Source organism: Vipera berus (assembly GCF_964194415.1).
Source record: "Vipera berus genome assembly, chromosome: 4".
Classification (NCBI taxonomy): domain Eukaryota; kingdom Metazoa; phylum Chordata; class Lepidosauria; order Squamata; family Viperidae; genus Vipera; species Vipera berus.
Window position 1 is genome coordinate 112,836,746 of NC_138206.1, and position 23,755 is coordinate 112,860,500.

Here is a 23,755-nt window from a genome sequence, read left to right on the forward strand (position 1 = left end):
GATTTCTTGTCATTGTGCTCTTTCATTAGCATATTTGGACTAGATGGAGAAGTGTTTACGATGACCCTGGTTTCTACTTATAGTACCGATGCCTTAAGAAATTGCAGATAATGTATATTCTGATATCACCATGCTAAACCACTAGCCCAGGGTTTAATGTATAGTCCTCGCTTTGAAGGGGGAGCTTCTAAGCTGTGGAACCATCATTCCTAATTTATTCTGAAAAGATTGTTTGTGGACATGACACCAGGAGTTGTTGAGGCAACTTGTGAGGCAATAGTTCAGTGTCACTCAGATTATACTTTGTCTATAACTGCTGTCAAACTTCTGTATTTCAGAAAACAAGTCTTGCACAAGTTCAGAAACATTAGAGCTGATGCATAAATAAATCACTAACCTATTGAAGTTAAACAATAAGGTCTGTTCACCTGTTTGCAGCTAAGCCTGGAACAGGGCAATGTGGGGAAAAAGTCACAATACATTGCGACACATCAGATGATGTGGAGAGTTTGACACTCCTGCTATAGAGTAATGCTATCTTTCCTCATCAATGTGCTGTTGTTCCAGTACAGAGTAGACCCACCAGTGTTTTGTCATTACAATTAAAACTTCATGTAGAATATGACTATATATATAATGTAATATATATCATCTAGTCTGCTTCTCAGAGTTAAGATCCTTATTTATTGTGGTTATTTATTTTCTTTATAGACCACCAAGAAATGGTTCCCAGTGGTTTACACCTTAAAATAACATGAAAGACATAATAAAAACCTGGGGAAAAAAATAAAGACAAATTAATCAGAATACCACGGATACAATGGTGATCATTCCGTCCCAAAATGTTAAGAACTTAGAGGCTGGGGAGAAAAATATGGAATCCATCAAACATCCCAACAGAAAGTACTTTTTATACTTCTTTGTTGTGTGTCAGATTAGGAAAGGGGAGAAAATTTATTTTTTCAAGTTTTCCTCTTGTATTTTATGTTATAAAAAGGTACTGCATGAATTATTATTTCCAATGCTAAGTCTTCCTCCTTCCCTCCCTCCCTCCCTCCCTCCCTCCCTCCCTCCCTCCCTCCCTCCCTTCCTTCCTTCCTACCTTCCTACCTTCCTTCCCTCCTTTTCCTGCATTATATATTGCAGGCTTTCATAGTGTTTTGTGGCTGTACCTGACTAGTTGTGCTTCCTCGCTTGCTTGCTCACTCCCTCCTTCCTTTCTTCCCTCCCTCCCTCCCTCCCTCCTTCCCTCCCTCCCTTCTTTTTCCTGCATTATATATTGCAGGGTTTCATAGTGCTTGGAGGCTATACCTGACTACTGGTAATCCAGTTGGTATCCTTTGCCATCGATTTATCTCACTATGAAAGAAGCCATTCAATCTTCTAAAGACCAGGGATCAGATATTTCTGTAGCATCGATCCGATCCACAGCGCAAACCCTGGCTCCACTTAGCTGGCCCTGAATTTGTTTTTCAGCCTCAGTGTGATAACATAGGCTCTCCTGCTAAACCTACAACTCTCTGTCGCTTTTGTTTAGTCTTATTTATTTATTTATTTGTCACAAAATGGTCAGATGCAAGGTCTCTCTCCGTTGCAGAGTTTTTTCCACTCTGGCAAAAAAGCTTCCACCAGAAACCAACTGTAGAAAATCAGCACTCCAAAGAGAAGAGTCCAGGCAATCGTTTCATCCCCGGGATAATGTGAAACTATAGGAGAATGAGTGAATGAGTGAATGCTCCCTAGTCCTTTAAGTGCTTTTTTTTTTCTTTTCCTACTGTCACTCAAAGAAAACTCTTCTAGAACAATCCTAGAAGAACCGTTGTCTTGGATGCTTTAATAAAGATTTTTCTCTCTCTCTCCAGAGAATCTGTTGCCCCCTTGTTTTTTTTAGTGGCTCAGTACCTATTATTATTATTCATTGTGAACTGATTAGTACATGTTTTTTTATTAATATTATTCCCTTCAGTTATCTTACAGAAACATGTAATCCTAAGCAAGATGACATGTTGATAAAATTGGGCTGAAACAATTTTTTTTCCGTATATCTGTTGATATATAGGTTGTCAGGGGGACGAACAATAAGAATATTGCTATATATTTTGGAGGCTGTTTCCATTGTTCAATTCTAGTAGTTTCGCTATGTTTTCAGTACTCTTTCTGAGTGGGACTAGTAACAACTATTATTATAACAGGTAATGTTGCCTAGTTATTAAGTCTTCTTTAAGTTCATTGTTCTGTTTTTAAGTCCATGCCTATTCAGTTTACCACTGTGTGCATGGTTTAGTTTGTAAACAAATTTCAGTTAACTTAGAAGTTTACATCTTGATTTTATATATATATATTTCAATAGTTCTGATAAAATGAATTTGTGAAGCACAGTGAAGCACATCTGCTCTTATTCTGAAACTTAACAGTATTGTTGCCAATCATCTATAACAGCAGCTCCCAACCTTTTCTATATCCCCCACCCTTAGAATGTGTCAGATATATTCTCACACCCCTTACAAAAGTTTGAAATAACAGTAATGAATTATGCATATAGACTATAATTTTGAAAAGCCAGGTTTTCGCACCCCCAGGGGGTGTGAGCTCCCCTGATCAGTAAACCCTGATCTAAAAGTATAGTAATTCTCTTGAGAAGAATGAAGAAACTAAAATTGGAGAGTTGTCAGTTATGACTTCACTAGATTAAAGAATCTATAGGTTGTGCAAATGAGCTTAATTGTTACTCGATTAAGATGCTTCTCATATCTGCTAAAAACAGATTTTGTACTTCAGTCTGAATTTTGTTCCATCCTTGATCCCTTAACCCCCAAAGGGCACATTTGCAGTAAGTGTAATGACTTAAATAGTATTTCAGGAAACCAAGAAAACTCTTGGTCATGAGGAACAAGTAAGAGAGAAGTGAAGGGGAGGGGAGGGGAGAGGGAGAGGGAGAGGGAGGAGAAGAGGAGAGGAGGAGGGGAGGAGGGGAGAGGGGAGGAAAAGAGAAGGGAGAAAGAATATAGAATAGAATAGAATAGAATAGAATAGAATAGAATAGAATAGAATAGAATAGAATAGAATAGAATAGAATAGAATAGAATAGAATGGAATGGAATGGAATGGAATGGAATGGAATGGAATGGAATGGAATGGAATGGAATAGAATAGAATAGAATAGAATAGAATAGAATAGAATAATAGAATAGAATAGAATAGAATAGAATAGAATAGAATAGAATGGGAGGAGGGGAGGGGAAGGGAAAGAGAAGAGAAGAGATAGAAGAGAATAGAGAGAAGAGAAGAGAAGAGAGGAGAGGAGAAGGAGAGGAGAGGAGAGAAGAGAAGAGAAGAGAAGAGAAAGAGAAGAGAAGAGAGAAGAGAAGAGAAGAGAAGAGAAGAGAAGAGAAGAGAAGAGAAGAGAAGAGAAGAGAAGAGAAGAGAAGAGAAGAGAAGAGAAGAGAAGAGAAGAGAAGAGAAGTCTTTGATGCTGAAAGATAAATGGTGCTTTCTCTCAATGACACAGAAGCAACTCACATGCAGTTAGGGAGCAAGGTGAATGCCATAAAGTTTAAGTAGCATTGGTAATGGCAACATCGTCCTAATAAATCGCAGGCAGACCTTCGGGTTCATAGTCTAATAACGATGTTACAACTATAGTTACGGTTTATTTATTTAACCAAGGGCAATTTTGTTGATTCAGTTTCATTTTCAAAAAAAGCCCTGACAAAGCAGATGGCACAAATGATCTAGTGCATGAGAACAAACTTGTAAGAAGGGGAGGGGGCGGAGGGAGAGGTGTCATCCCGTAAATCAAAAGCAAACCAACCCAAATAGTCTCACCTTAAAACGGATATCTGGACTCCTTGAAAAATAATGAGTAAGCAGACCTTTGAAATAGGCCCACCCGCCATAGTAAATCTCAGACTGCAAGGTGGTTTCCTGGTGCTTATCACTGTGGCAACACAAGACGTTGGTTGGATGTGGGGGTGGGGTCACCATCTAGGGTTGATTGTCTTGCTGGTTTACAAACACGGATGTCTAGAAGTAAATAACTTGTCCTCGGTTCTTTCGTAATCTTCTAGGATGTTCCAGTGACTAGAACTGAATACACTCATGGATATTACTCCACTTGATCTGCAGCTGAACCTGAACTACTTTGTTTATGCCAGTAAGTACAGCATAGGGGCCTTCATCGGTGAAGGGGCAAACCGTGAAATGAGAGCAAGGAAATCATAACAGAAGGGTTGTGTCTTGAACATGTTGGGATGCAAGAACACAGTGGTAGCACTTGCACAAGGACATTTTCAGCCATAATTCCTTTTGGAGTCGTGGAGCTGCTGTTCATAAGGGTTATGCAGGGAGAGGGATGCAAATATTGCACTTCAGTTGTCTTTGATCGTTAAAGACTTATCTATCTGAGAATGCTCTGTTTTCAGAGAGTTAAGCAGGGTTAGATTGGATTCCTACGTCAGTCAGAGCCTACTGGGAAATCCAAAGGGTAAAAAAGAAGATTGGGAAGTTGAAAACACCCCAGAAGAAGACAGTCCTAAGCTATGTTGTGGTGAGGAGACAGACATGGATTTTGCTCTGGAATCAGCCAGATTATCTATCATTCTGTCTGTCTGTCTGTCTATCTGTCTGTCTTCCTCCTCCTCCTCCTCCTCATCATCTATCTATCTATCTATCTATCTATCTATCTATCTATCTATCTATCTATCTATCTATCTATCTATCATCTGTCCCTCCTCCTCCTCTATCATCTATCTATCTATCTATCTATCTATCTATCTATCTATCTATCTATCTATCTATCTATCTATCTATCTATCTACATCTCAAAAGTAGAAAGCAGACCATATCATTAGTAAACTTGCTCATCATAATGTGGGCTGGAAGCAAAGAGGGAAATATACATGTTTACCAGTGTCAGCAGGATCCAATTGGTTTCCAGGGTGAAGAAGGAATGAAGTGGCTAACCCCACCATCTTCCAATTAGAAAAAGCATCAGGAAGTTTCCTAATAATACTTGGAAGTGCTTTTCTGTTCCAGCTAGCCTCTAGCTGGAACAGAAATACTGCAACTTTCCTCTGGGAACTGTAATAATCCCACAGAATTTAAGCCCAATATAATTACTGCATTATGATTATTGCTGTATAATTACACCATGCCACATATTATATTAGTATAATCTATCGCCTTGTGGAGGGAAATATAGGGATTTTTGCATAGCAGGGGGGAAAGAACTGTGCCTCTTGAGATGCTGGAGAATTGTAACGCTCAGGGACCCCAGCCAAGGCAGCAATGAGTTGTGGTTTGGTAATATGTGGGAAGCTATGAGGTCTCTACCTATCATGTCATTAGTAGGTCAAAACACAATATCTGTCTAATGGGTTATATCTATCTTGGTGGCCCCAGAATGGCTAAGCTTATTAGCTGCATAGTCTTTATAGCATCCCTTTTATGGCATAGCAAAACACTAGAAGATAGGTTTATGCCCTATGGCCATCCTATGCAACTCCCTTGTCTTCCTATGATAACAGCACATTAGTCCTTCCATACATAATATGTGCATTTATGCATGCAAAACATATGAAAATAATTCCACGTCCATTGCCTCAAACATGTCAACCTACAGATCCAGAGTCTCGTGCCGGCGAATACCAAAGCTTTAGGGGTGAAATTAGATGAGGCAGAGAATAAATCTATAAATTTTGCATTGAGCTGAAATAATTCATATTCTTCCTAGGGTCTTCAGTTTCTTTTGCTCAGCTGAAACATGACTCACCAATAGATGCGAGCAAAATGATTCCTGCTAAATAATGGATGAGGTGAGTTGTACTTCTTTCTGTATTGATAAACTCCATATACATACATACATACATACATACACACACACACACACACATACATATATATATATATATGTGTGTGTGTGTGTGTTTTCGTAGATTTTCATGGGTATAGGTATGTAGGTCTTGGCATATTTGGGTCTTTTCCCGTGTAGGATTGAGGGTGTCTTGGTGATGTTTCGATGAGGTCCCACTTGTCATCTTCAGGTTGGTGTCTTCGGTTTCGTGCTTGTGCGAGTGAAGCGTGATCGGAGCTGCTGTCTCTCTATAAATACTGGTGGGGATGTGTGGGGTGTTGGCTTTGTTGCTAGAAGTGGATTGGTTGGCATGTTACATCATGATTGGTTGATGGGCTTATTGTTAGGGGATTAGTTGGCTGATTTGTAATATCCTGTGTGGCTGAGGTGCTGGCTGTGTGCTCGTTAGTCCTTTGTGTTGTAATGACCTGGGTAATGGGCTGTGTGATGACATCCTTTTTTTTGAATATATATATATTTTTATTTTATTGAAATCATCTACAACTGCATCATAACAATACATCGCAGTGCTTATTAAAATTCTTTTAGAAAAATACAAAACATAATAATAAACATTCTAATGATTTAGACACGTTGCTGTTACATTGTAGAATCAATCCTTCCCATAACCATCCCTTTTTGTCAACCATTCATACCACGGTCTCCAAGATAAATAATAATCTGTATCCCCCTTATCTTTCAACAGCATGATCAAATGGTCCGATTCCGCACAATCAATAAATTTCTTGATTAACAGATCCCCGGGAGGACTGACAGAATTCTTCCAATATTGAGCCCATAAAATCCGTGCCGCCGTTAACAAATGCGACATCAAATACCATGCAGATCTATTCAGATTGTCTGGTTTTAAGCCTAACAAAAACATCTCAGGAGTCAATTTAACAGAATGTCCTAAAATCTCATTCAACCATATATGAAGCCGATGCCAATACTTCCTCGCTTCGCCGCAGGTCCACCACTGGTGGTAATAGGTGCCCTCTCTTTCTACACACTTCCAACACACTGGGGACACACCCAAAAACATTTTACCCAATGTAGCTGGAGAGAGATGCCAACGAAACATCATCTTATAAACATTATCCTTAAAAAAAAAAACACCCTCCCTCCCTGCCCTCCCCTTCCCAAAGCTGAATACAGGGTATAAACTTACAAACTTAAGCTAAAATATGCTAGCAACAAAAATAAAACATTAAATTCTATCGCACTTTAACTCTCTGTAATCATAACTATATTACTAACAAATAAGAAATAACTAATAATATATCATATAAAAACACTACTTATTCAAATGCTAAGTGAAACTTGTTGGTCCCGTATTTATTCTGAATATATTCAATCCATCTTCTCCATTCCACAATATATCTCTGTTGCGATTGTTCTTTCAAATGTGCTGAAATCTTTGCCATTTCCGCCAAGTTAGAAACTTTCAAAGTCCACTCTTCTATAGTCGGCAGTTCCTCCTTCTTCCAATATTGTGCTACTAAAAGTCTTGCTGCCGTAATGAAGTTCAACATCAATTTTGTATCTATAACAGTAAAATCTGTAATAATACCCAACAAAAACAACTGCGGAGAAAACCTTATCTTTTTCTTAAATATCTTCTGCATATTCCACCATATTTTAATCCAAAAAGCTTTGACTTTTTTACAAGTCCACCATATGTGAAAATACGTTGCATCCTCACAACCACACCTCCAACATTTGGGCTGGCGGTTCGGATACATACTTGCTAGTTCTAAATGCCACCTATAAAACATTTTATAAAAATTCTCTCTTAAAGACGTATATTTGGACATATATTTGTAATTTTTCCCCCAGTGTTTTTTTTTGGGGGGGGAGGGGGATCCTCAAAAATCTTCTTTGTTCAAGCTTTCAGATATTAGCATTGCGAATATCAAATTCTGTTTTTTTTTAATCAGACAGGATACCCTACCCTCACACAGAACTTTTCCAATGATGGAAATACCTGACAATGCTCCTTTCCTCTTCAACTGAGCTAGAGTTTCACATACTTTTACCACACATAAATAGGCCTATTGAGATCATTTCCCTCAATGAATCAATAAACAAGAACTGTGTTTTTCATTTCTTTCATTGGGTTCTAGTTTTTATCTAGTTTCAGTTCGTGTGTGGAGAACAGATCATGCTTTTGTTCTTGTGTAGGCAGAAATATTGAACATTCAAAAGGTTTCAGAAACCTTTAAGCACCACGTCACGTAACACAAATTGTTTTCTCTTGAAAGGTTGAACACAATGAAGCCAAAGTAGCTGGCTTAACAAGAAATTGTATTTCCTAGTTCCTAAATAGCAGTTCCCATTCCTGAGGTGAAGTCACAGTGGTTAACAGTGACAAATAAAACAACAAAAACCCAGAACCAAACAATGTCTCTATCTGTCAGTGAAATAATGTGACATTAACACAAGAATTTAAATTCATTTTAACAGGAACAAACATTTAATTAACAATCAAAATGCAAACTCTTGATAGAACTGTTTCAAAGTGTAATACGATTATGCATAAAGGTAGTCCTTGACTTACAAAAATTCATTTAGTGACTATTTGAAGTTAGAACATCACTGGGAAAAAGCGACTCAGGACTGTTTTTCACACTTACAACTGTTGCAGCCTCCTCGTGGTCATGTGACCAAATTTTGAATGCTTGGCAACTGGTATGTATTTATGATTGTCTGGTGGTCACATGATCCCCTTTTGTAAACTTCTGACAAGCAAAGTCAATTGGGAAGCCAGATTCATTTAACAACCCTGTTACTAACTTAACAACTGCAGTGATTCACTTAACACAGGGATAGGCAACCTTGGCTCTTTTATGACTCGTGGACTTCAACTCCCAGAATTCCTGAGCCAGCATGGCTCAGCTTGGAAACCTCTCCCTTTCCCCTCAGCATGGCTGGCTCAGGAATTCTGGGAGTTGAAGTCCACGAGTCCTAAAAGAACCAAGGTTGCCTACCCCTGACTTAACATTTGTGGCAAGAATAGTCATAAAATGAGGCAAAACTCAGTTAAGAAATGTCTCACATAGCAACATAAATGCTGGGCTCAGTTGTGGTTATAAGCTGAGGACTACCTACATTAGACTGCAATTAAGTGGTATATATATTTATAAATTAAGTATTATATAAAAGTTATTAAACCAAGCACTTTAAACCATTTTCCCCACACTGTGGGTTTTATCTTCTTCCATATTGGTTTCATCTTCTTCAAATTAAAATCTCCCCTTTTCCCCCCCACTTCATCTTGCATTATATTTGGAGATACAGTGGAAGCATAGCAGGTATTGTGATACCATGAATGTTACAGCAAGACTTAACTACTGATTAATTGCTACTGATTTTATTCCCAGACCCTTTCTTAAAGAATCAAATGGCAAAGTATCAAATGCATGAAATTGCTTTTTTTTTTCATTATCCATTCCAATCTCATTATCTCTCCTGGTCAGCCACCAACACTCTTGATGTAAAATGTTTAGATTGTTGGCATTAGTTGGCATTTGTTTTCCCTTGTTCCCATTGTACAACACTTGCCATTTCAACTCTCTTTGGGAAAACCTCAAAACTTGGTGTCAGCGGCAAAACTGGCTGATCCCTAATGCCCAGTCATTTATAAGTGATGAAGAGATCCATTGTGAATATAGCAATGGCAATAGCACTTAGACTTATATACTGCTCCACGGTGCTGAGTGGTTTACAATATCAACCATATCCGCCCAATGGTGGGATTCAACCGGTTTGCAGCGGCTCAGCAGAACCGGTAGCTAAATTTTGCTGAGTTCGGAGAAATGGCTGAATGCACACTGCTTCTGGAAGTCCAGTTTAGGCCTTGGAGGCCTGGAGGAGGCCTTCCAGGCCTAGAGGCAGCCCACCACAAGTTCATGAATGCCACTTCTGGAAATCTGTGCTAGGCTTCGGAGGGCCAGGCCTGTATCCAATAAGAGAACTGGTTGTTCAGGTATTTCAGTCGTACCACTGTATTGGCCCCCAACAATCTGACTTCTCATTTTACTGACCTTGGAAGGATGGAAGGCTGAATCAACTGTGAGCCTGTCAAGATCAAACTCCAATCTGTGGGTATTTTAACTTCTTTATCATTGCTGCAGAAACTGACCATTGATTATTCCATGATTATCATTCCAAAACTTGCTTATTTGCCTCAGAATACCAGCAATTTGAAATCTCAGAAAAGTCTTGGATACGTATTTGTTGTAATTGTTGTTTTTTTTCCTGACAGCAGGAATGGAGCTGAGGCTCTAGCATTGATTAGTACCTTTTACAGTTCCACTATGAAAGACTAAATTCTCAGCAGTCCCTTATTGTTTGCAGTAATTTGCTATTTTATAACAGTACCTCCCTGGGGTTCTTGACTCACTAGAACTGAAAGTTCTTTAAGTAAGAAGGAAAACAACAATTCTACAACCACACGAGTCAAATGGCAAGAAGTGACAAATGAACATTCGTAATTCAGTGGCATTCCTGGGTTAAATTTCTGCTCTTCTCCCATTATATGGAGATGACTTACACTCTAGCCATTTTTATGTCTTTGTGTTTCTCTTGCAAGAATAAAAAGACAATTCCTCCTTTATTTTTTTTTTTCAAATAATAAGTCAGCTGTGCTTTCCTAGGTCCTCAAAGAGGGACCTTTGCACTGCAAGCTGTGTATGGATAATCAGTTGATCAGTGGGGCTGAAGCTAGCTTGGAACCCCTCACATCTCTCTTTTGATTTTCTTTGTGAGGGAAAATATCACTGCAAGACAATGCAGCCGGTACCCATCACAATCTCTGAAGCTTCTCTTGATGGGCAAAGCAGGAGGTGTTTGATGTCAACCTCTTTGTCAAGTAATAGCTTTGCGTCCAGTGTCCTTCAGACCAGTGATGTTAAAAGAGACATGTTTCCTTCCTCTTTCCAAAACATTGTTCTTTAAATTAAAATCTCAAGAGGGATGTATTGTTCATTTTCGCTGAAGGATTTTGTTTTATACTGAACATACAAATCAAACTAATAAAGGAGAAGAGGAAGCAATCACGGCTTGTAAGTTATAGTGCATTTTGAGTTATCTTAGGAGGGTGCTCAACCACACAGCTGCTAAATTAAAAGCTATCTCAAGCTGTGTTTTATAAACCAGACCATGAACACAGACATCACTTTCCATTTGAGAAAGACAAAATATGATTATTCTATTGCCCCATCACACACAACTGTACATAATGGGGGTTAAACGTCACATTTTTTTCCCAGACAGTCTTTATAAATTCACTGTTAGATGCTTGAGGGAAATAATCTACAGAGCTGAAAATGATAAGTCTGCAAAAAAATAACATTTTGGTTGGGGAAATTGGATCTAGAGGAACTCAATCTTTCAAAACAAAAAATAATGAATGACATAAAAGTGACAGCAGCAGAAGTCTGAATTCATTTGACTTGCTTGTTCCTCTCTTCACAGACATGCTCCTATTAAAATTATAAGGATTCCAATCTTTTTTCTATTGCTGAAATAAATCTAATTATACTCATTCATTAAACAATAATTATTCATTTGATCTAAGCAGGGAAGATGATATTTTATTTATTTATTAGACAGATTGATGCATCTACCCAACTCACACACAGTGATTCTGGACAGTGTACAATATTAAAAATCTATACTTATAAATCCACAGTTTTAACCTCTGACCCCCTCCCCCCCAAATCCACCAACCTCTGGTGACAACAAGAAAACCAGACAAACCCGTGATCGACTCTGAATAGAGACCTCAAGCCTCCTGACAAAAAAAAAATGTCTTCCAAGACCTTGTGAAAAGCAACATAGTGGGGGGCAATCTTATTTCTGGGGTCATGATATTCCAAAGAAGGGAGCTACCACAGAGAAGGCCCTTTTTCTAAGTTTCACTAGATGTACTTCCTTGATAGTATATAACCAGTACTGTATATCATTTATCTAAGTAGCACTATTAAGGTTGTTAAAAGAAAAATGTTCAGGGTCTAGTCCAAGCCAGGAATAAACAAAATGGAGGCTGTTTGGAAAGGAGGTTTTTTACTGAGTTGCAGAACCAGACAGAAATGTGGTTCTGGGGCAGCTGACAAAATGAAGCTGGGAGTGGTGGGTTTTTTATACCTTCTGGGAGTGGTGGGTTTTTAAACCTTGGTGGGCTTTTGTGTTTGGAGCTGTTCCTGTTCCCATGGCATGAACTTTGACCTGAGCTTTTGAGTGTGTCCTTTCAGTATTCTGATGGTGGTGGGTTAATCCTATTATGTCCTAAAGGTCATGTCCTGCTTCTCTGAGGCTGTGGCTGATGGCTATGTCCTGTGTTGGATTTTTGGGTGAGGGGTTGCTGGTTCTAATTCTGTCACTCTGCTATTGTTAGCTGTCGGTTTTGCTGCAAGGGATTTCAAAATATTTTGTCTTGAAAGGGTTTCTGCCCAGTAGCATTTGCTCATGAATGGGGTCTCAGTCTTTCTGAATGGGATTATCAAATCTGCATTTCTACAGAGCTGGCCTGTTTCATTTCTGTTTGGGGCTATTAAGAAAAACTGGGCCTGCTTTTCTGCCTTTAAGATCCTTTGGGGAAATATAATATTCTGCCTTTTTAATATTCCCCAAAATATTTCCTTCTCTGAGGGAGGGGGGAACTTCCCACAAGGTGTATGGCAATGTGCCCTCTCAGAACCAGACATGACCCATAATCTCAGAATATGAAGGACTCGTATTGAGTTCTTGGTGCTCTCTAATTTTGGTGGTTTTCTTGCAGATGTTTTAATCCCAAACTACATAACATCATCAGTGCTAGAAGGGATTGGGGTTACCTAGTTTGGGAATGAAATGTCTGCAAGAAAACCACTCAGCTCAAAGAACCTGGCGGATCAACTCTGAGCTACAAATATGCTTATATAAATGGCTTGGGTCCAGATTATCTAAGGGAACACCTGCTGCCGGCATCATCTTCCCATCGTCCTGTGCGCTCCCACAGGAGGGCCTTCTTAGGGTACCACCAGTCAAGGAATGCTGGCGGGTTATTCCCAGGGGAAGGGTGTTCTCTGTGGGCGCGCCGGCCCTTTGGAACCAACTTCCCATGGAGCTTAGGACTGCCCCCGACCTTCGCTCATTTTGCAGGGACTTGAAAACCTGGTTTTTTGAGCTGTCTGGCCCAGACTGAGGGGTTTTAATTATTTATTAATGGGGTTTTAGTTTAAATTCAGGGACTTAATTTAATCTTAGTTTTAATCGATTTTAACTTTATATGTTATATATTTTTAATTTTTCCCTGTAAACCGCCCTGAGTCCTATGGGAATAGGGCGGTATACAAATTTAAATTATATATATATATCAACATATTTCACAATAGGTTGCTTCTTGTCCTTCAAGAGCATAGTTCACAAAATATTAACATGAAAATGTAGCACCATCTGGGTTTGATTTATTCCAAGTTCGTGAGTGTCCTAATGGGCTTTCTTGGATGGAACACCTCTTCTGGGTAAGTGGGCTGGATTCAGATGAGTACATTAAAGTTATGCCAGGCTAGAGTGAACTCATATCTTGAAATGAAAAAAAAAAACCCCAGCACCCCATTATCACCAGCCCATTATGCTTTCCAGATATTCACGAAATAAGGAGTAAAGAGTAAATCCACAAATTGGTATAACAAAACTAGTGTAAGACCAGCAATGAAAATATGATTGGTAGCCTATGGAGTTAAAGCTCATCCCTTCTTACATTTTTAAAATCAGTGACCCAGGAATAATTGCCTGTTAACCTTGACCATCTTTAAAAAGGAGAAGAAGATGACGCTGAAAGAAAGACTATTTATTAGTCATTGTTTCCTTAGATAGTTTCTAATAGTTCTCTCCGTGCCCTGCTTTAACTTCACTTTTTTCCCCCCTTAGAAGGCTTTTAGCAGAGGCAAAAGGTTAATAGACACACTTGAAGTCCATCAGCTGATGTAGTGCTTTCCAGCTTATATAACCATTAATACTTCTTACATTATTTGAAAGTGAGTGGAGAGCAGATCAGTGACCTTTTTCCTCATTTTCATGCTGGAAGGGAGATGAATTTCTATCCCAGTGTTAATTTGTTAAATCCAATACAAGGGGTGGTGTGGGGTGGGGAGCTTTTCTTTAAAATAGGTACACTCAAAGATTTCTCTGTTTCAGAGAGAGAGAGAGAGAGAGAGAGAGAGAGAGAGAGAGGGTTCATGGGAAGTTTGAAGGGCTCCTGAAATCAGCAAGCCCACCTCCTGTTCACTTAGAGCAGCCCCTCCAAAAGGCAGCTTCTGTGAGTAACTTGGTTTCATTGTCAAACTGCCTTTTCCTGTTAAACATTTTCCCAGCATTCAATCCAAATCTACCTCTGTAACGTATGATCATTATTTCAAGTTCTATCCATCCAAACTATTGAGAACGAGCTCTTTTTTTTCTTCATGTGACCTTTTTTTTTTCAATCCTCTGAAGAGTAGTAGTATTACATTTGGACGGCTTTGCGCTGTTGCATTTTCTCAGCATAGGTTGAGAAACACAGGCTGTGAATTATAGCAACAGTTTGCTTCCATGTCCTATTCAAGACAAATTACTTTCGTGCATTCCTTCTACTTCTAAGTAGCTGAAGACATGGCATGTCAAAATGAACATTACAAAAAAGAAGCTGCATGAATAGAGGGATAGAATCAAGATCATGTGAATTAGTAATAGCACTTTATTTTTTATTTTATTTTAATCCCATTTATATCCCGCCCTTCTCCGAAGACTCAGGGCGGCTTACAAGCTTAGCAGTAGCCTTCATTCTATGTATATGCCTGCTTATTAGGGCTTTCGGCCCCCCCTAAGTGGCATTATTACAAAGTCAGCTTAATTGCCCCCAACAATCTGGGTCCTCAGATTATAAAGCCTTGGTAAGTCCACACTTGGAATATTGGATCCAGTTTTGGTTGCCACAATATATATATTGTGTGTGAGAGAGAGAGAGCCTGTGGCCTAGGGGTTAAAACAACTGCTTAAGACACAGTCGGCCCAGGTTCGAATCTCAGAAGGGTATGGCTGACTGATGAGAACAAATAAGTTTGAAATGATCATATCGGTCTCCCTTTATTCTTTGTTAGCAAGCCAAAAATAAAATACACAAATATGAGCTGCCACTGCTGTGGCTACTGCCTGTAGATGGCCTTGGGCTAGGCTGAAACAGGAAATAAGATTTGTCCCATGTCTGGGACCAAGCAAGTGCAATCTGAATGCTTAACAAACATTTAACATACATACACACACACACACACACACACACACACACACATATATATATATATATATATATATATATATATATATATATATATATATATATATATATATATATATATATATATATATATATATATATATATATATATATATATATATATATATATAATATGTATATATATATATATATATACACATATATATATATATATATATCTGTGTGTGTGTGTGTGTGTGTGTGTGTGTGTGTGTGTGTGTGTGTAAATTGCTAACAAAGAATTAAGGGAGACTGATATGCATTTCAAACTTATTAGTTTTCATCAGTCAGCCATACCCTTCTGAGATTCGAACCTGGGCTGATTGCACATTAGGCAGTTGTTTTCACCTCTAGGCCACAGGATCTCTCTCGCTTTGTTAGCTTGAGAAGCAAGGGGAGATATGTGTCAAATGCTTGTTAACTGTTTTTAGATTACCTTGCTAGGCCCCAAACATGGGACACATCTTTATTTCCTGTTTCAGCCTATCCTGAAGGCTATCGACAGGCAGTAGTCACACCGGTGACAGCTCATATATTTGTGTAAATTGCTAACAAAGAATTAACTCTGCTGAACTCTGCTGACTAAATCCAAAGGCAGATCAAAGTATCAAAGAGGCTCACAGCATTTTGTTGTTTATGATTAAGGATGAAAAGGAGCTTTCGTCTTTCACAAACAAGTTCACTGGCAGTTGAAATTGACTTCAGTTCTGTCAACAACAGGCTGACCTGGAGTTATACATCCTCCGGAAAATATCCTCCTGCAGCTTAAGGTTCCTTATAATGATAAGTAAATTATACTCAGAACTGTTATGAGCCTCTTACTTTGTGACTGTAATGAAACATGATTCTGAATTTAGGTCAACAAAGAAAACAAATCAGTTATTACCATTACTGGCTGTAGGCTTTTTTTGGTTGGTGATTGCAGCTTTAATTCTGATGTTTTATCACTTAGGGTCTGTAGATTGGGGAAAGCTATAAAAATATTTTTTTTAAAAAATAAATAAATCACACAGTCACTGTGGGATGGATAGTGTTGTGACTCAGCTGCCTTTGTAGCCTGAAGCACCAGCAATTATCTCCAAAAGTTTTTAAATCTCTTTGCTACCAGAGGCAACAGAATATCTCTGAGTGTTTGGACAAATTTTGAATTAGGGATATGTGATTTAAATTTTTAATTTTCTGCATTGCATGAGAAAAGCACATCTTCCTTCCCCTGTCCTGACCACATTCTACAGAGGGACGATTGAGAGCATCCTGTCATACAGCATCACAGTCTGGTGTGGAAGCATCCCTGCTTCAGACAGGAAGGCGGTGCAGAGAGTGGTGAGGACAGCTGAAAAGATCATTGGCAGTTCCCTCCCTCCCATCCAGGACATGGCATGTAAGCGTTGCTTGAGCAGGATCTGCAGGATTGCCTGGGACACTACCCATCCTCTTCATGTCCTGTTTTCCTTGTTACCTTCTGAGGGGGCTTCGTGGTTTCCATAGCAGAACATCCAGATTCAGCCACAGTTTCATTCCATACAGCATTGACCTTGTGAACTCTCAAGCTTCCTCCTTCTGTTATATATTCAAGATGGACAGTATTTAATATTTATTTGTTATGTATATGTAGGGGTATGGGTCTATACATATGTTGTATATAGTATGTTTAGGTGTGTGTCATGTATGTGTTTCACTTTGAGAGAGGGCAACTAAATTTCATTTTTGATCTGTGTCGTTGTGCCCACAGTAAAAAAAAATGACAATAAAGGTTACCTTATCTTCAATTTCGAGAATCAATCTAACCTGATTCACATGTGTCTTTCCATTAATTCAAACTGAACTTCTATGTCCGATTGAGTTTACTGACAGATCAAGAGAAATGTTTGTCTATCTCAGACATGTCAAACTCATGATGTCCTGTGATGTCACACAGTGTATCAGGACGGTTTTGCCATTGCCGGCAATGGGGTGGGCGTGGCTCCTGCATGATGCGTCCGGCCAATGGGCCAGCAGTTTGACACCCCTGGTCTATCTGGGGGAAAAAAAATCTGTGATTTAAGGGAAATTTGATTTAATTCAGTCGATCAAAACAATCCAACTGGCAAGATATGGCTGAATTGCCTTTGAACTGGATCCTTCAAAGTGAAGCTTTGTGTAGCTTCTTCGGTGTATCATATGCTGTACAGATCTTATTTTTCCACGCAATCTTCAATGGCTTTTCAAAAGCATCTTGAAGAATATCAGTTCAGGTGTTTCAATTCAGAGAAGACTAGATTGTTAGAAACCTTCCCAATTTTGTTTGTTGTTTTTTTTAATGGTGGACCAAATCCAAACACATGGCTACATGCCCAGAGTTCAATAGAATTAACTTTCTCCGGGCTACTGTGTTATTTGTCATTCTTTTACATGTGTTTTCTTTTCTTCTTTTCCGACTTCAAACAGCCTCCCGTCCAATTGTCAAATGAATCTTTTATTTCCCTCCTAAATTTGTAATCATTGAAGCATCGGGCCCCCACTGCCTTTCCTTTCAAATCAACAAGTCTATTCTTTTGTTTAAATTGAACCCATGGTGCCTTAAAGTTCAGCTCTCAATGGCCCAATCCACGTTTTAAAGCTACATCAGGGTGCTTTGTACTCCTTGATAATTGATAGCTTAGCAGTCTTTCCATGCTGTTTCCAGGGGTTCGTTTCAAGGTAAAGTCTCATCAGTAAGTAAGTAATTTGAGGTTTGTTGGCTGAAAGTTAAACAGAGCATAATTCATGTTTTTGTTGCAGATGTGGGGGTTTTTTATCTTCTTCCTCCAAAACCATTAGCATCGTTTTTTTTTTTGTTTTTTTTTTTCCTTCCTCAATTTTCAGGGCTTTTATGCTTTGCTGTTAGAGTTGCCTTGTTTCTTTTCCCTTTTCTCCCGGGTCATTTTAACTAAATGGAACCCAAGGGAAACACTCTGACTTACAGTAGCAATTTCCCTAATTAAAGAAATAGCTAGCGTTATCATGCCCCCATACCTGAGCTCTGTACAACAAGCCGGAAACCATTGATTCATCACCATGTCCACTCTGAATGCCTATGCATAGCATTCACTTAGATTTAAGCTTTTTGGGGGGAGACTCTACATTCCTCAATAATTGATGCAGAAGATATCAATCTGCTTGACAGTTTAATCCAGTCAGGTTTCCAACTCTAAATATGAAGAGAATTAAGCAGAGGTGGAGAGAAAAAGAGGAGAAAGAAAGATCGAACAAGAAGAGATTTGACTAAAACGAAACGGAAGGAAGATGTGTTTTCTAGGGGTTTGATGAAGATGTTTGGTTGCTGAATAAGTAGTGGACGATCTTTGGATCGGACTGCTCTCCATCAAGCATACTGTAGTGAGAGTCTTTGTGTGAACCTACTTGGAAGCTCAAATACTCTGACCACCAAAGAGAGGATCATTGGAAAAGACCCCAATGTTGGAAAAGATTGAAGGCAAAAGAAAGAGGGGATGCAGAGGATGATATGATTAGATAGTGTTATCCATGCAATGAACATGAATTTGAGCAAACTCGAGGAGACAGTGCGCAGGTCTGGTGTGCTCTGGCGCATGGGGTCACAAAGAGTTGGACATGACTTAGTGTCTAAACAACATCGACAACTAAAGAAGGGTTGCCTGAATTGGGTACGTCTAGTTTGATGAAGAGAAGAATGAGGAGGGACATAATAGCAGTGTTCCAATGTCTCAGGGGCGGCCCGAAAGAAGAGGGAGTCAAGCTATTCTCGAAAGTACCTGAAGGAAGGACAAGAAGCAATGGATGGAAACTGATCAAGGAGAGAAGCAACCTAGAACTAAGGAGAAACTTCCTGACAGTTAGAACAATTAACCAGTGGAACAACCTGCCTCCAGAAGCTGTGAATGCTCCAACACTGGAAGTTTTTAAGAAGAGACTGGACAGCCATTTGTCTAAATATCTTTTTGAATATTTAGGTTAGATATTTTGTTGTATGACTCACTTTCTCCTAACTTTTAGGTATGGTGGCTTATCCTGATAAGTTGGGCAATGTAAAAAAATATATTAAATATACAAACATACAAAATAAAAACAGATCTTTCCCATTTTTTTTCTTTGGGAACATTCTGTGATTCCTACCCATTGCAAAGAGGGAAGAATTTACTAATCCTGTGACTGAGTATTGGATGACAGAAGCAAACACGCATCATTGCCAATTTTTTTAAAAGCAACTGCTGATTTTTTTTAAAAAAAAATCAGCTGCTTATCACATTTCCTGGTTTCTTAAAACCTGGACACAAATCTTTTTAATGCTGCTCTAGAAAACCCTCTTCAGTTTTAATTTATGTGACAGAAGTCAGGAAACAATCTTTTCTCAATTGCATTAGTTCTGACATGCAGTTATCTGCATGATAAGCCTTAATAAAGGAAGAGTTTATAATTCTTTCTATCAAGGCTTGCTTCCTGATCTAAAAGGTAAATAAAGCAAATGGTCTTGACAGATTGATTGGCCAAATAGGAATTTAATCTTTAAGAAGATGTGGCTATTTGGCAGGGAAAAGAAACATGCTTCTCTTCTCAGTTGAATCCAACTGCTCAAAAGATGGGAAACTAAATAGGATAGGAACATGGAAAAAGGAAGAAACATGGTTGCAAAAATGCAAAGAAGAAAAAAAAAGGAATTTTCAAAGAATGGTGTATCAAGGTCTCATTCTAAATCTAATTAATAGGGAACACAGGACTCAGGCAATTTAATTTTGATTTTAAACTTAGGAGATAATCTTTGGACTTCTAGCCCAAAATATTTATTAAATAGAAGCTGGATTTTTCACCTGTAACTTCTGCCAAAATTATGTTTGCATGAATATGTATTCTTCCATGCATACAAACTCTAAACCACAAAATATAAACCAGCACTTACATTTGCCCTTTGAAGCTGCTATGTGTAAAATTAAATTTACTATGTCTAGTCTAATGAAAACAAGGACTGGGGTGATATTGTAGCAGTGTTCAAGTATTTGAAGGACTTTCACAAAGGTGAAGGCATCAAGCTATTTTCCAAAGCACCAGAAGGTAAGGCAAGGCAAGTAATAGATAGAAACTAATCAAGGAGAGAAGCAACCTGGAATTAAGGAGAAACTTCCTAACAGTAAGAAGAATAAACCCGTGGAACGGGTTGCCTTCAGAAGTTGTGGCTGCACCATCACTGCAGGCTTTCAAGAAAAGACTGGACAGCCTTTTGTCTGAAATGGTATAGACTCCTGCTCAAGCTGGGGACTGGAGTACATGACCTCCAAGGTCCCTTCCAACACTTTTATTCTATGTTCTATGTTCAATAGCCAACATAGAATATATCAAATATTTTTAAATGCATTAATAAAGATATGTAATGGGGGACTTGGAGTTTTAGATGGAGCAGAGTAACATTCAGGACTAAACATTGCTATTAATACATCACACCCCAACCCCACCCCCCAGTTTCCTGTCTGTTTGATAGTTTACAGTGATAAAGAATACACTTTACTCAGTAGATATATAGATGTAGTTTTCATTCTTCACTTAACATGGGATGAAAATGGCTGTAGTTCTTTCTTTTCTTCCTAGGAACTGATCACAGGTCAGGCCTGTCTAATACTTGCATAGGAGACCTTTAAAGTATTTCAGGGCTTAGACTTGATGGAGAAGTATATATATCTAGAAATACAGAAATAATGCAAGATAGCAGTGAGAAACTGCTTCCATAGTGGATAATGATACAGACATGTCAAAATGTTTTCACCAGTAATCAAGCTGGAGTTGAAGAAGTCTTTACTTACCTTCAAATTGTGAGCAAAAGGAGAAACAAAGAAGTAGAGAAATCCTCTTAAGGTCAAAGTTGCTGAATGTACTATTTTCCCGTAGCAAAAGACAACATAATTTAAGTGATAATTCCACAAAGTAGGGAGAAGAACTCTGAGGTTTGAGTCAGGAAATCTAGAAATTGTTCCTAGCTCCAATATATGATTTCATCTACGATCCAAAGTTATCTACACCCTCCTTGGATGATTCTGATCATTCATTAATTCTTATTCTAGAGAATTGTTCATTTTATTGTTCTACCATCTTACTTTTCTTCTGTTTACACTGTTTTCATTTCTTCTTCTTTTTAATCTAGGGTAGCCCCATGGTGAGAAAGGCAATAAATTTAACAAACAAACAAATATGGAATAATATGTTTCTTTCTGTCATTTTTTAAATAAATTTGGTCAGTTCCAAATCATTAATTTAACAACCATATTTAGTGAAATAAATGAACATTATTGCCACTGCATAAATAATTGTTATCACCATAAAATTAGCCAAAACTATGATAATTATCTATTTTACTTAATTTTTACTTTCCTTTTCTGGGTGTTCTGGAAACTGGAAATGGCTACTTATAAAAGTCTCACTAGATTAAATTACTTTGTTGGTTATTTGTTGCTTCTTGTGCAAAAGCTGTGTAAACTATTGAAGAAAACAGAGATGAATATAAGGAAATGTACATTTTAAGGAATTTTGGATGACTTGTTTCTTTTATCAGCTGAACACAGATGCCAATTATGGAGGGAGTAAGAAAAAAAAATCTATGTGACATAAAAATGAGTATTTTATTCCCACAGAGGCTGGGGGGAGAGAGGCATTAAACTAATGAAGGCCAGATTACAGAGATTTGTTGTGTGGAGGTGCCAAAACAAGAAAAAAAAAAGAAAATTTCCTTTATTGTACCAGTCATGTTAAATTTTATGGTCTGCTCATGATTGTATTGGTCATTTTTAGGATTTGTTTTATTTAGTTTTATCTTTCTTAGGTCTTACAACTGAGTTGGCAAAGAAAATAAATGGATTTTAGTAGAGAAATTAGGTTTTTGTTTCCCTTTAGCAAAATTCCAAGGAATTCGAGGCACAAGGAGAACATCACAACATTGCATTCATCTAGCAAGACACACCACAATTCACCTGCTAAATAAATAAAAAAAAATCTACCTGAGGGAGAAAAGCAATGCCATTTCTCAACTAAAGTCACCTTCAGGTTTAATTCATTGATATTTAGTCCATAATCATGCTGGTAAACTATGTTTAAATGTGAAGAAAAGGGGAGTGGATTTATATAATTCCACTTTACAATGCCTTGGTGAGACCAAACTTGGAATACTACATCCAATTTTGGTCACCACAATGTAAAAAAAGATGGTGAGATTCTTGAAAGAGTGCAGAGAAGAACAACAAAGATGATCAGGGGACTGGAGGCTAAAACATATAAGGAACGGTTGCTGGAATTGGGTATCTCTAGTTTAATGAAGAGAAGGATGAGGGGTGACATGATAGCAGTCTTCCAATATCTCAGGGGTTGCCACAAACATGTGGGGTCAAACTATGAAGGCAGGGCAAGAAGCAATGGGTGGAAAGTAATCAAGGAGAGAAGCAACCTAGAACTAAGGAATAATTTCCTGACAGTTAGAACAATTAATCAGTAGAACAACTTGTCTCCAGAAGTTCTGAATGCTCTAACACTGGAAGTCTTTTTTTTTGTTTTAAAGAGAGATTGGTATATGGTATATGGTTTCCTGCCTGAGCAAGGGGTTGGACTAGAATACCACCAAGGTCCCTTCCAATTCTGTTATTCTATTCTATTCTATTCTGTTCTGTTCTGTTCTGTTCTGTTCTGTTCTGTTCTGTTCTGTTCTGTTCTGTCCTGTCCTGTCCTGTCCTGTCCTGTCCTGTTCTGTTCCAATCTGATATGTACAAGTACTTAATATAAAGAAAAAAAAAGAAAACCAAATTACAGTTCTAGATCTATGGACATAATCATCCAGGTCACGGTCATCCCAAAGGTGCTTTACCAAAAGGGAATTTGACTTTCTTGTTTCTTTCCTTGAAAACGATTTGCTTCACATCCAGACTGGAAGTAGCTTCTTGGATGAGAAGCAAAACGTTTTCAAGGAAAAAAGGAACTAAGGAAATCCAGTTGTCTTTTGGAAAAGCACCTTTGTTCCAAATTGCACCCTCGCTCATAAGTAGATATAATTGTCCGTCTTTGTGTTGGAAGGTAGTAGGCCCATGTTAAAAAAGGCAACTTTTTGAGTTGAAGTACTTAGCTCAGTCATGGGTCTTTCCTTGAGCTTTTCAGGTTTGAGACTCAGACACACCTTCACCGCTTCTAGTCTTCATGGGAGGGGGCTGAGGTACCTACTGGATGTAGATGCTTCTCTTTCCCAATCAGAGAAGATGGTGAATGATGAATGATTTCACTAAAATAAATGATCCAGTTAGAAGTGAAGATACTTCTTGGATGAGGAGTGAAAGGTCTTCAAGGAAAAACAAAGAAAGTCCAATTGCCTTTTGAAAACGCACCTTTCAGGCAATAATGATCTGGATGACTGAGAATCTCTGTAGACAACGTAAGATTATCTTTATTATCGCAGAACTCATTATCACTAATTTCATATTCTAACCTTAGGACCTTGGTCTTTCCTTGGCCAGGTTTTTCAGAAGAGGTTCGTCACTGCCTGTTTCTTAAGGCTGAGATAGAGAGACTGAACCGCTATCACACATGGCTTTGTGTCTAAGACAGGACTCATGGTCTCCCATTAACCATTCCACCAAACTTTAATA